Raw genomic sequence first — 13,462 nt, 5'->3', positions numbered from 1 at the left:
AATTGTGATTGTTAATATGTGCTCATCTTGTCTCATGCTCACTCATCTTTTACTACCTTCTATCAATTTTAAAAATTTTGTTCTTTCATTCACAGATTGAAAGTATAAAAATAACAAGTGACTAAGTTAACGATAATTATAAGGTAAGTGTTTAGTACTCATTCCGTTACATCTCTTTCACATTTAACTTTTATTAGTTCCACTGCTTCATTTCTTTAATCCTCAGTTTCCTGCCTTTGCTACTTCCCTTATTCCTTTTTCTATTACTTACTTACTCTACTCCTTCCACTCCTTTTCTCAGTCCCTCTGTTCTCATAGTTCCTCACTCTTGTTCACTCACTCACTCTGTCTCTATTACTCTGACTGTCTCTGACTCATCACTCTTTCACTACTTGTTTAATATGCTTTCTCCCTGTACTTCAAGCACACTATGTTATTTACATTTCTTTGCTGTTTCAATCATTCCTTTTCTGTCACTTCTTCTTTTCTGCTTTCTGTTTTTTCTCTCTGTTATTACACATGTTTTAACCTTAGTCACTGTCATACATCTTGTTTTATTCCTATTTACTTTCGCTCACTGTTTTCTTAACACTTTCCCTCAGGATTGTTATTTTAGTCCGGTTCTATCCCTACCTCTCATTCCACATCCTTTACTGTATTTCTTCTTAATTTGAACATTCACTCACATTCTCTAAGAAACTCTTGTTTATTATTCTTCTACTCTCCTGTTTTTCTTTCACTTCCTTATCTATTTTGTTTTTCACAATTATACCCTCTTACATCTTTTCTTCGGTAAATAGATCTAGTAAACAGTATCTCTGTGTTACTCCCTCTAGCTGTCTTTCTTTTAACATTACTCTCTGTTTACTCCCACCCTGGGCACCGCACCCAAACCGACAGACCATGCACGCAACCTGGGCTTCATCCTGGACTCCTCCCTCTCCATGACCAGGCAAGTCAACAACGTCTCCTCGGCGTGCTTCAACATCCTACGCATGCTACGGAAGATCTTCTGGTGGATCCCCACCGAGACCAGGAAGACCGTCACCCAGGCCCTCGTCACTAGCCGACTGGACTACGGCAACGCCCTCTACGCCGGTACCACCGCCAAGCTCCAGAAGAGACTCCAGCGGATCCAGAACGCCTCAGCCAGACTCATCCTCGACATTCCACTAACCAGCCACATCTCCGGACATCTGAGAGACCTTCACTGGCTCCCCGTCAACAAAAGAATCACCTTCCGCCTCCTCACCCACGCACACAAAGCCCTACACCACCAAGGCCCGAGCTACCTCAACAGCCGAATCAACTTCTACGCTCCCAAACGCCACCTCCGATCAGCCAACCACGCCCTCGCCGCCGTACCCCGCATCCGAAGAGCGACCACAGGAGGAAGGTCCTTCTCCTACCTGGCCGCCAAGACCTGGAACTCCCTCCCGACCGACCTGCGCCTGACCCAAGACCACTTCGCCTTCAGGAAGAAGCTGAAGACCTGGCTGTTCGAGCAGTAGCGGCACCCCCCCACCCCCAGCACCTTGAGACCCTACGGGTATGTAGCGCGCTCTATAAATGTCATTGATTGATTGATTGATTATACTTACTCTTCTTTAAAAAAAAAAAATAATAATTTAGTTTGCTTCCGGTTCGCGTACCGGCGCGCTAACCGGGAAGCGAATCAAAAGATATAGAGGTTGCCAGAGTGCTAAAAATTCTAGCAATTTCTTATAAAGGGGAGGTAGTTCTGAAAAGAACTTTTTTTTTTATTCTTTTTGTTGTTTTATATTTTTTTTATTATTTTTCTGAACATTTTTTTACTTTTTTTGTATTTTTTGAATGGTTTTATGTTTTTTTTGTTTTTTTGGGGGGAAACGAAAATGATTCATTACAAAGGGCTCAACAGGAGCAACAAAAAAAAAGATAATTTATTTTCTGGGGCGTTTTGGACATTTGTGATTGTCAATAGCTGTGTTGATTAAATGTATGCTACTCTCCCTGTAGCAAATCAATTGGCCGCAAAAAATGCACACTTGCTTCACATTGCCAAACTTCAGCTGGATATTTGGGACCGTCTCCCTCGCCTCTGGTCCCGTCACTGCCTCTTCATTTGATGTACTGGCCACAGGAGGGGGGTTATCCTGCAGGTCACGTACCTGCGCAGCACTATAATTTATAGGGTGCCACCTGTCCATGTGCCGATGCATTGTGTAATTGCCATAGCTGTATTTCTTATCAGTCCCTCTGGACAGATCTTTTTTGCAGATAAGACAGGTAATGTAGCGGGCATTCACTTTTTTTTGGCCCCGGGGAAATGTGAAAAATTGCCAGATGTAATTTTCTTTCACATGGGACCTCCTCGGCTCTTCAGGCAAAAACTCCCTTGTCCCTTGCTCCTCTTCCTCTTCTTCCTCTTCTTCCTCCTCTTGCTGAAGGATAACCTGAGGAGGTGGTCCTCTCTTCCTAGGAGGTGGTGGTGGGGGTCCACCAGCTGCAGCTACTATTGAAGCCATTTCTTAAGAATAAAAATGTATTTATTTATTTATTAAGCAACTTGTATCGCGCAAACTAAACCCGAAGGTGTCAAGGCGCCTACCAAAACAGATCAAAAAGATTTCAGAGCACCACTAAAGATATGCACGTGTAAAAAGGTGGGTCTTTAAAGCAGATCTAAAAGCTTGTAGAGTGGGGCGGGACCTTACTTCCAGAGGGAGAGCATTCCACCATTTAGGGGCCAGGTTAGAAAAGGCCTTGCCTCCCCATCTTGTTTTCCTAACACGAGGCACAGAAAGAAGAAGTTTATGAGTGGAACGGAGATTCCTGTCAGGGTTATACTGAGACAGGATCGATCCAATGCCTGTCGGGCTAGTTTTAGCTAAGGCTTTGTACACCATGCACATGGATTTAAAAAGGATACGGTCCCCAACGGGGAGCCAGTGGAGCTGCTTCCGGGCTTCGGTGGCAGAGGCACGTTTAGGTAGGTCAAGAACAAGTCTCGCTGCCGCATTCTGGACCACCTGCAAGCGCTGTAGCTGGCTCTTATTCAGTCCTGCGTACAGCGCATTGCAATAGTCCAGCCGAGAGCCCAGAAGTGCGACGACAAGTTGCTTTCTTGCCTGGAGTGACAAATAGTGCCTGATTTTCCTTAGGATGTGGATAATCCCCGAACAGGTCGATACAGTCCTATTGACCTGTTGGCACATACTCAGGGTGGGGTCGATCATAACCCCCAGATTTTTTGCTGAGGAGGTAGGATCGGGACACACGCCCAGCGAGTTCAGCCACCACTCAGCAGACCAGATCTTTTCCTTTCCTCCGAATACCATCACCTCCGTCTTCTCCCCATTCAGTTTTAGTGAATTGTGAATCATCCACTGGCCGACTGCCTCCATACAAGATCTAAAATTGGCGGCAGTCGACGAAACTGACTGGGAGAGAGAGACTAGGATCTGGGTGTCGTCCGCATAGGAAACTACCTCCATCCCAAAAGATCTAATAAGTCTGGCAAGGGGGGTCACATAGATATTAAAAAGGGTAGGACTAAGTGCTGACCCTTGAGGGACCCCACATTGCACAGACAGGGATGGAGATAGAAACGATCCCAGCATGACCCTTTGCTCTCTATGGTCGAGAAAAGAGGAAAGGAGTCCCAGAGCTGACCCGCGGACCCCAATCTCCCTCAGTCGAGATGTTAACACAGAGGGGGATAGGGTGTCGAAGGCAGCTCTGAGATCTTGAAGGATCAGGAGGGAGGTCTGTCCCTCATCAACCCTGGTGCGGATATTGTCCAGCACTATTGTGAGGGCAGACTCGGTGCTATGTTCCCTCCTGAATCCATGCTGGGAACGATCCAAGCAGCCCGAGCTCTCCACGAATGCAGCCAGATGTTTGTTCAAATGGGCTTCTAGCATCTTCGCGGGAGCCGGGAGCAGTGAGATGGGGCGAAAGTTTTTTAATACCCCAGGGTCCAGAGAGGGCTTCTTGAGCAGAGGTTTTACTATAGCATTCTTCCACTGCTGGGGAAAAATGCCTTCCTTCATCACCCTGTTCATGATGTCATCTAGCGGAGAGCCAGATTTGGTTTTGTTGAGCAGGATCTCAAGATCCTGACAAGAGAGAGGAGGAAAGGATTCCAGATCCTGAGGTCGAGATGGTTCAACGTCATCAGGCTCAGAAAGAGCAGGCACCAAGGGCACGGCGGTAAAGGGTCTTTGAGCCTCCAGGGCAGTGTAAATGTCCGCGATCTTAGACTGAAAGAAGGCAGCTATCTTGTTGCACAATTCCTGTGAGGCAACCACAGGGTCAGGGGTCTGAAGGGAGGTAAGGGAGTCAACTATCCTAAAAAGTTCTCTAGGAGATGAAAGTGAGGAAGTGAGGGCCGTAAAATATTCTTGCTTTGTCTTAATCACTTCCAATTTGTAGTTTTTGAGCAGGACCTTATGAGCTTCTCTATCCTTAGGAACCCAGCTAGAGTGCCATAAGCCTTCCTGCCTCCTTACTTCCTGTCTACGAAGCCTTAGTTGTTCTGAGAACCAGGGAGCTGAAGGTCTTTTCCTAGCAGAGTAACAAGACCTAGCTGGAGCCAGCTCCTCTAGGGCCTCCGAGATAGTGTTTTCATATTTAGAGACCGCTGTGGAAGCATCCATCTCCCGAGTAATGGACAGACTAGATGTCCACGGATGGAAAGAATCTTCCCTGATGTTTTTAAAGTTCCTTCGCACTTCCATAGTGCTCGAGACCCTTCTAGCAGAGTCCCACGTCAGATAGGTCATATTGAAGGGAACGGCCAGATGGTACGACCAGGTGAGATGGAAAGGGTTGGTAACTGTCAGCCTTTGATCATTAGAAAAGATTCCATCGAGCGTGTGCCCCGCTCGATGGGTTGGACCCTTCACCAGTTGGGTGAGTCTACAGGCTGACATTGCTTCCAACAAGGAAACAGTGTCATGAGCCTCGAGTAACTCTAGGTGAAAATTGAAGTCACCTAGAATAGTGAGATTTTGTCGGCCGAAGTAGGGTTCCAGAACCTGCATTAGTTTCAGCGCAAAACCTGCTCTTGGGCCGGGGGGGCGGCAGACCAAAATCCCATTAAATGCAGGGTTGGCGGAGTCAGATAGGGAAAAATATAAAACTTGATACACATCCTTAGGGTCAGAGAGAGGTATAGTATGGCAGTGGAATCTGTCCTGATACAGAATAGCCAGGCCACCACCAACACGGCCTATTCTGTCATGTCGAGTTAAGCAGTAGCCCTCAGGGACCGCTTCGATAAGATCAGGGTGTGAAGAGTCTTTCGCCCAGGTCTCCGTGATAAACACCCAGGAAGGTTTCTTGTCTAAAACAAGCTCATTAAAAACAATGTTATTCTTAATGAGCGAGCGAGCATTAAGGAGAAGACAGGTTTCGCTCGGCTTTTTAAGTGCAGAGGAAAGGCAGGGCTCCGGAGGGGAAGGAGGGAAAGGGAATTTAGGGTCATCCGCATCTCTCTGAAAGCAAGCACAGCCAGGACGTGTAGAGAAGTCTTCAGGTCTGTACCGATGAAAGCATGGGGCATGTATGGGCTTAAGCCGCAGTGCATCCTGTAAGGAATATTTCAGTACATAGGCGCCTACCTTATCCTGACCAGCAGTCCAGCCATCCAGCCCGTCCTCAGCGCGGATGGGCGCAGACGGGCTGGACTCTGGCATGACTCTGGCGTGGCTGCGGCGATCACGCTGCGCGCACACGCTGCGCGTCATCGCACTCGGTTTAAGTAGAGCTCTAGCCAGTCCTCCTGACTGCTAGAGCGCGGGAGTGTCCTGCGTTTCCTGCGCCTACCCAAGATGGCGCTCCGAAAATCATCAGCGCGGGGGACCGGGCCGCCAAAGTAGCGGTGAGGGGACCAATTTAGAATGCAAGTGTGAGCACAGGGGATTTAAAAACAAGGTAAAACGCTCCTAAATGCAATTTAAAATTAAAGACAAAAACGGGAGTTTTTTAAAATATCAGGTAGTCAGCACACGAGCATAACAAAGTAGCGCTCGCCAAACAGGAAGATCCTTCGCTCTACCTACTTTTAAACACTTCCCGGCATCAGTCTCTAGCCAGTCCTCCTGACTGTTAGAGCGCAGGAGTGTCCTGCGTTTCCTGCGCCTACCCAAGATGGCGCTCCGAAAATCGTCAGCGCGAGGGACCGGGCCGCCAAAGTAGCGGTGAGGGGACCAATTTAGAATACAAGTGTGAGCACAGGGGATTTAAAAACAAGGTAAAACGCTCCTAAATGCAATATTAAATTAAAGACAAAAACGGGAGTTTTTTGAAATATCAGGTAGTCAGCACACGAGCATAACAAAGTAGCACTCGCCAAACAGGAAGATCCTTCGCTCTACCTACTTTTAAACACTTCCCTGCATCAGTCTCTAGCCAGCCCTCCTGACTGCTAGAGCGCGGGAGTGTCCTACGTTTCCTGCGCCTACCCAAGATGGCGCTCCGAAAATCGTCAGCGCGAGGGACCGGGCCGCCAAAGTAGCGGTGAGGGGACCAATTTAGAATGCAAGTGTGAGCACAGGGGATTTAAAACAAGGTAAAACGCTCCTAAATGCAATATTAAATTAAAGACAAAAAATAGGTCTTCCTCTCAGAAAGTTGAAAGTCAGAGTGAGAAAAAAGGTGGGGCCTTTCATCATTTGGGAAAAAAAAATGTTCTAAACCAATGAAAAGTGTTATTTTTAGGTCATATGACCTAGCCTTACATCATTAGGAAACCAAAAGTAAAATGAACCAATGAAAAGTTTTATGAACAAGTCACATGACCTGTTATGCCTACGTTACGCGTCCCGCTACTCACCCGGAGCGCTTCCGGGGCGCTGCGCTTCGCGCCTCGGTTCGGTCATCAGTGATGTCATCAGTGATGTCATTTGAGATGTCATCAGTGATGTCATCAGTGATGTCACTGACCATGTCATGAATGATGTAATATGTGACATCATCAGCAGTGGATTGCGGGTGCGCGATATATAGTTAGTGCAACTAACTATATATGCAAATTTCAATGGTTTTGTGTGAGTAAAATAAGGTTTTGTAAATGCTAATTCCTAACTATATATGGTCTATAACCTATGGCTTTTTCAGTGAATTTTTAAGGTTTTGTAAATGCTAATTCCTAACTATATATGGTCTATAACCTATGGTTTTTTCAGTGAATATATATATATATATATATATATATTCACTGAAAAAACCATAGGTTTCACACCAGTTATAGTTACCTTGAAATTTTACTGACATAAAACCATTGAAATTCCCACGTTATTCCCACGTTATAGTTAGTTGGACTCACTATAACTTGCGCGTGTAATGCACTGCTGATGACATCACATATTACATCACTCATGATATGGTCAGTGACATCACTCATGACATCACTGATGACACCATCCTTGTGACAGAGTGACTGACCTCCTTTCACTGTAAAGTAACCCTTGAAACACATATTCAAAAATAGAAACTAACATTTTCAAAAAAATGGAGTTACCCATACCAGTTACAACAAACAATTCAGTAATTCCACCATCTATATACACATCCACTCATTCACCAACAGTTCTATATAGTCATTGATACATATACTCACTCATCATCTGTAGTGAGACACCTATACATCCGTTAACACACCGACAGTCTTCCAAAAGTTGCTCACACACATACTCACACATGCAAATAAACTATTGAACATCCGTTTTTCAGTGAATTTGATAGGTTTTTTAAATGCTAATTCCTAACTATAACTGGTGTGAAACCTATGGTTTTTTCAGTGAATTTCATAGGTTTTTTAAGTGCTAATTCCTAACTATAACTGGTGTGAAACCTTTGTTTTTTTTGTGAACTTCATAGGTTTTTTAACTGCTAATTCCTAACTTTTTATAGGGCTTCATACCTATGTATTTTTTAGTGAATTTCTAAGGTTATTTTTTCACAAATGTCTATAGCTGAGAAAGGTATGTTTTTCAAAAAATGAACCCTATATTGTATATTAATATAATATATATTTTTTTAAAGTATATTCATTTTTTTTTATATTTCACTTTGGAGCGCTCCCGGTGCGCGTACCGGTGAGCGCCCCGGTTCGCGTACCGGGGCGCGTTCCGTCAGCACACTTAAAAAAAAAGAAAAAAAATAATGAAGGAGTGAGCATGAGGAATGGGGACAAAGAGAGTGGTGTAAAGAGAAAGAGAGCTAAAGGGAGAAACACAGAAGGACTGTGTAATAGATTGTAAAACAGAGAAAGGGTGTAAGAGGAAGTAACTGAGAAAAGGAAAATGAATAAGGGAGCAAAAGAAGAGAAGAAAGAGGAAGAAAACTAAAGCAGACGTTCTGGGAGAATGTGAATGGGTGATGAAAGTAAAAGGAAGGAGAGTTAAGTATGGGGAATGACAGGTAGTGACGGAACCAGAGAAAAGGAACTCGCTTCATTGCGGTCACTCCCACACGCTCCCTGCCTCAGCCCCTTCTCTGTTTGCACCCCTCCTCCAGCTAAATTGGACTGCCTGCCTCGGCGACATCGCCTGCAATCTCAGAGCACTGCAACGCGGACATAGCGCCTGGTATCGCTATCTGCCTTCGCATTTTAGCCAAGTTGCCTGTATTAGTATTTAAATTAATTGCGCTGCACTGCTGTGTAATTTCATCGATTTGAAAAGCATTTTTGTCTTTGTGCCCCAGTTTCGCTTCCTGCCATTTGGTTGTTTGTTGTCTCGTGGCCCTTGTCTCCACCCCGCTCCCGCCTCCCAGCTGACCCGCCCACCCACTGGTAGAGTAAGCTCTCTCCTCCTACTACCAATTTGTGACCTGCTGGACTCGCTCCGTTGCGGTCGCTCCCACAAGCTCCCTGCCTCAGCCCCTTCTCTGCCTGCACCCCTCCTCCAGCTAAATTGGATTGCCTGCCTCGGCGACATCGCCTGCAATCTCGGAGTGCTGCATTGCGGACATAGCGCCTGGTATCGTTATCTGCCTTCGCATTTTAGCCAAGTTGCCTGTATTAGTAATTAATTGCGCTGCACTGCTGTGTAATTTCATCAATTTGAAAAGCATTTTTGTCTTTTTGCCCCAGTTTCGCTTCCTGCCATTTGGTTGTTTGTTGTCTCATGGCTATTGTCTCCTCCTCGCTCCCGCCTCCCAGCTGACCCGCCCACGCTCCGCCCCCCTCCACTCTACATTTAAGACAGATGGACCTACGGGCAGCGTCCACGTGCAGCGGTCGCGCCGAAGGTGCACCAAAGGTAAGCCTGTCTACACCCGTCTGCGCCTGGACCGTACCCACCGCCAGACTCCCTGGTCCCCGCAAAACCCAATCCTCCCGCATCTCTTACGACGCTTCTACCCTCACAGCCCTGAACCCCGGTCGACAACCAACCTGCTACCAAGCCACACCTGGTCTCACCCATGGACCCTTCTCCTGCAATTCCTGCAAGTTTGCCTGCATTAGGACCCTCACCAAACCCACCAACATCAAACAGACTCCTGACGCCAACCAACTGAAATGTATCGTTCTCAACACCCGCTCAGTCCACAGTCACGCCACTCAACTTTGGGATTTACTCGACACTACTTCACCGGACGTCGCCTTCCTCACAGAAACCTGGATGAACGCCTCTTCAACACCCGACATCGCCATAGCCATCCCCGACGGCTACAAGATTATTCGTAAGGACCGCACCAACCAAATAGGAGGAGGCATTGCCATTGTTCATAAGAACACCATTCGTATATCGACCAGTTCCGACGACAACCTTGCATCCGCCGAACACCTCCACTTCCAGATCCACATCGACCCCAAGACCACACTCAGAGGAACTCTCATCTACAGACCACCAGGTCCCCGCACACAATTCAGTGAAGACATCACAGACTTCATCAGCCCACACGCCCTCCCCTCCGAGGACTACATTCTACTTGGCGACCTCAACTTCCACCTGGAAAAGAACAACAACAACAACAGTACCACCCTATTGGACAACCTCGCAAATCTTGGACTCAAACAACTTGTCAACACCCCCACCCACTGTGCAGGACACACGCTCGACCCAATCTTTACATCCAGCAAATACATCTCCTTCAACAACGCCACAGCTCTCCATTGGACAGACCACAGCTGCGTGCACTTCAACTACAAAAAGACTATGTCCCACAACCACCCTCAACAAATCCCCCGCAGAAACTGGAACAAAATCACCACTAACCAGCTTTTCACGTCGCTCCACCAAAACCTCCTACCTATTCTTCAGACCCAAACCAAGCAGCTAGCAACCTTCCACAATGGATCACCCGCAGCGCTGATGAATTAGCACCACTGAAAAGCAACCCTACCAAATTAACCATCAAGAAAGCCCCCTGGTTCAACGATGAACTAAAAAAATCCAAGAAGACATACCGCACCCTCGAGAAAACCTGGAAAAGAAACCCATCCACCGAAAACCTAGCCACTTTCAAAAACGCCACCCGTAAACACCATCAACTAATATGCTCCACTAAGAAAACAGCATTCAAAGATCGACTCGACAAAAACGCCCACAGCTGTAAGGAACTGTTCAACATAGTAAAAGAATTCACCAACCCTTCAGCCGGCACCAATGACATCACTCCCTCCCGGTACCTCCGCGACTCCCTAGCTTCATTCTTCCACAAGAAAATCGCCGACATACACAACAGATTCACAATACAGAAAACCATTGAAATTCCCACGTTATTCCCACGTTATAGTTAGTTGGACTCACTATAACTTGCGCGTGTAATGCACTGCTGATGACATCACATATTACATCACTCATGATATGGTCAGTGACATCACTCATGACATCACTGATGACACCATCCTTGTGACAGAGTGACTGACCTCCTTTCACTGTAAAGTAACCCTTGAAACACATATTCAAAAATAGAAACTAACATTTTCAAAAAAATGGAGTTACCCATACCAGTTACAACAAACAATTCAGTAATTCCACCATCTATATACACATCCACTCATTCACCAACAGTTCTATATAGTCATTGATACATATACTCACTCATCATCTGTAGTGAGACACCTATACATCCGTTAACACACCGACAGTCTTCCAAAAGTTGCTCACACACATACTCACACATGCAAATAAACTATTGAACATCCGTTTTTCAGTGAATTTGATAGGTTTTTTAAATGCTAATTCCTAACTATAACTGGTGTGAAACCTATGGTTTTTTCAGTGAATTTCATAGGTTTTTTAAGTGCTAATTCCTAACTATAACTGGTGTGAAACCTTTGTTTTTTTTGTGAACTTCATAGGTTTTTTAACTGCTAATTCCTAACTTTTTATAGGGCTTCATACCTATGTATTTTTTAGTGAATTTCTAAGGTTATTTTTTCACAAATGTCTATAGCTGAGAAAGGTATGTTTTTCAAAAAATGAACCCTATATTGTATATTAATATAATATATATTTTTTTAAAGTATATTCATTTTTTTTTATATTTCACTTTGGAGCGCTCCCGGTGCGCGTACCGGTGAGCGCCCCGGTTCGCGTACCGGGGCGCGTTCCGTCAGCACACTTAAAAAAAAAGAAAAAAAATAATGAAGGAGTGAGCATGAGGAATGGGGACAAAGAGAGTGGTGTAAAGAGAAAGAGAGCTAAAGGGAGAAACACAGAAGGACTGTGTAATAGATTGTAAAACAGAGAAAGGGTGTAAGAGGAAGTAACTGAGAAAAGGAAAATGAATAAGGGAGCAAAAGAAGAGAAGAAAGAGGAAGAAAACTAAAGCAGACGTTCTGGGAGAATGTGAATGGGTGATGAAAGTAAAAGGAAGGAGAGTTAAGTATGGGGAATGACAGGTAGTGACGGAACCAGAGAAAAGGAACTCGCTTCATTGCGGTCACTCCCACACGCTCCCTGCCTCAGCCCCTTCTCTGTTTGCACCACTCCTCCAGCTAAATTGGACTGCCTGCCTCGGCGACATCGCCTGCAATCTCAGAGCACTGCAACGCGGACATAGCGCCTGGTATCGCTATCTGCCTTCGCATTTTAGCCAAGTTGCCTGTATTAGTATTTAAATTAATTGCGCTGCACTGCTGTGTAATTTCATCGATTTGAAAAGCATTTTTGTCTTTGTGCCCCAGTTTCGCTTCCTGCCATTTGGTTGTTTGTTGTCTCGTGGCCCTTGTCTCCACCCCGCTCCCGCCTCCCAGCTGACCCGCCCACCCACTGGTAGAGTAAGCTCTCTCCTCCTACTACCAATTTGTGACCTGCTGGACTCGCTCCGTTGCGGTCGCTCCCACACGCTCCCTGCCTCAGCCCCTTCTCTGCCTGCACCCCTCCTCCAGCTAAATTGGATTGCCTGCCTCGGCGACATCGCCTGCAATCTCGGAGTGCTGCATTGCGGACATAGCGCCTGGTATCGTTATCTGCCTTCGCATTTTAGCCAAGTTGCCTGTATTAGTAATTAATTGCGCTGCACTGCTGTGTAATTTCATCAATTTGAAAAGCATTTTTGTCTTTTTGCCCCAGTTTCGCTTCCTGCCATTTGGTTGTTTGTTGTCTCATGGCTATTGTCTCCTCCTCGCTCCCGCCTCCCAGCTGACCCGCCCACGCTCCGCCCCCCTCCACTCTACATTTAAGACAGATGGACCTACGGGCAGCGTCCACGTGCAGCGGTCGCGCCGAAGGTGCACCAAAGGTAAGCCTGTCTACACCCGTCTGCGCCTGGACCGTACCCACCGCCAGACTCCCTGGTCCCCGCAAAACCCAATCCTCCCGCATCTCTTACGACGCTTCTACCCTCACAGCCCTGAACCCCGGTCGACAACCAACCTGCTACCAAGCCACACCTGGTCTCACCCATGGACCCTTCTCCTGCAATTCCTGCAAGTTTGCCTGCATTAGGACCCTCACCAAACCCACCAACATCAAACAGACTCCTGACGCCAACCAACTGAAATGTATCGTTCTCAACACCCGCTCAGTCCACAGTCACGCCACTCAACTTTGGGATTTACTCGACACTACTTCACCGGACGTCGCCTTCCTCACAGAAACCTGGATGAACGCCTCTTCAACACCCGACATCGCCATAGCCATCCCCGACGGCTACAAGATTATTCGTAAGGACCGCACCAACCAAATAGGAGGAGGCATTGCCATTGTTCATAAGAACACCATTCGTATATCGACCAGTTCCGACGACAACCTTGCATCCGCCGAACACCTCCACTTCCAGATCCACATCGACCCCAAGACCACACTCAGAGGAACTCTCATCTACAGACCACCAGGTCCCCGCACACAATTCAGTGAAGACATCACAGACTTCATCAGCCCACACGCCCTCCCCTCCGAGGACTACATTCTACTTGGCGACCTCAACTTCCACCTGGAAAAGAACAACAACAACAACAGTACCACCCTATTGGACAACCTCGCAAATCTTGGACTCAAACAACTTGTCAACACCCCCA

At 46.5% G+C, this 13,462-nt stretch overlaps 1 protein-coding gene across 1 annotated transcript in view; it reads left to right on the top strand.

Annotated features, from left to right (window-relative positions):
- LOC147725846 (vomeronasal type-2 receptor 26-like) overlaps nt 1–13,462 on the top strand; it is a 632,864-nt gene that overhangs the window by 87,781 nt on the left and 531,621 nt on the right. The gene's annotated exons all lie outside the window — the stretch shown is intronic.

The sequence above is a fragment of the Lissotriton vulgaris genome, chromosome 3_1 (genome assembly GCF_964263255.1).
Source record: "Lissotriton vulgaris chromosome 3_1, aLisVul1.2, whole genome shotgun sequence".
Lineage (NCBI taxonomy): Eukaryota > Metazoa > Chordata > Amphibia > Caudata > Salamandridae > Lissotriton > Lissotriton vulgaris.
The sequence above is the reverse complement of the archived record's forward strand: the minus strand, read 5'-3'. Positions and strand labels throughout refer to the sequence as shown.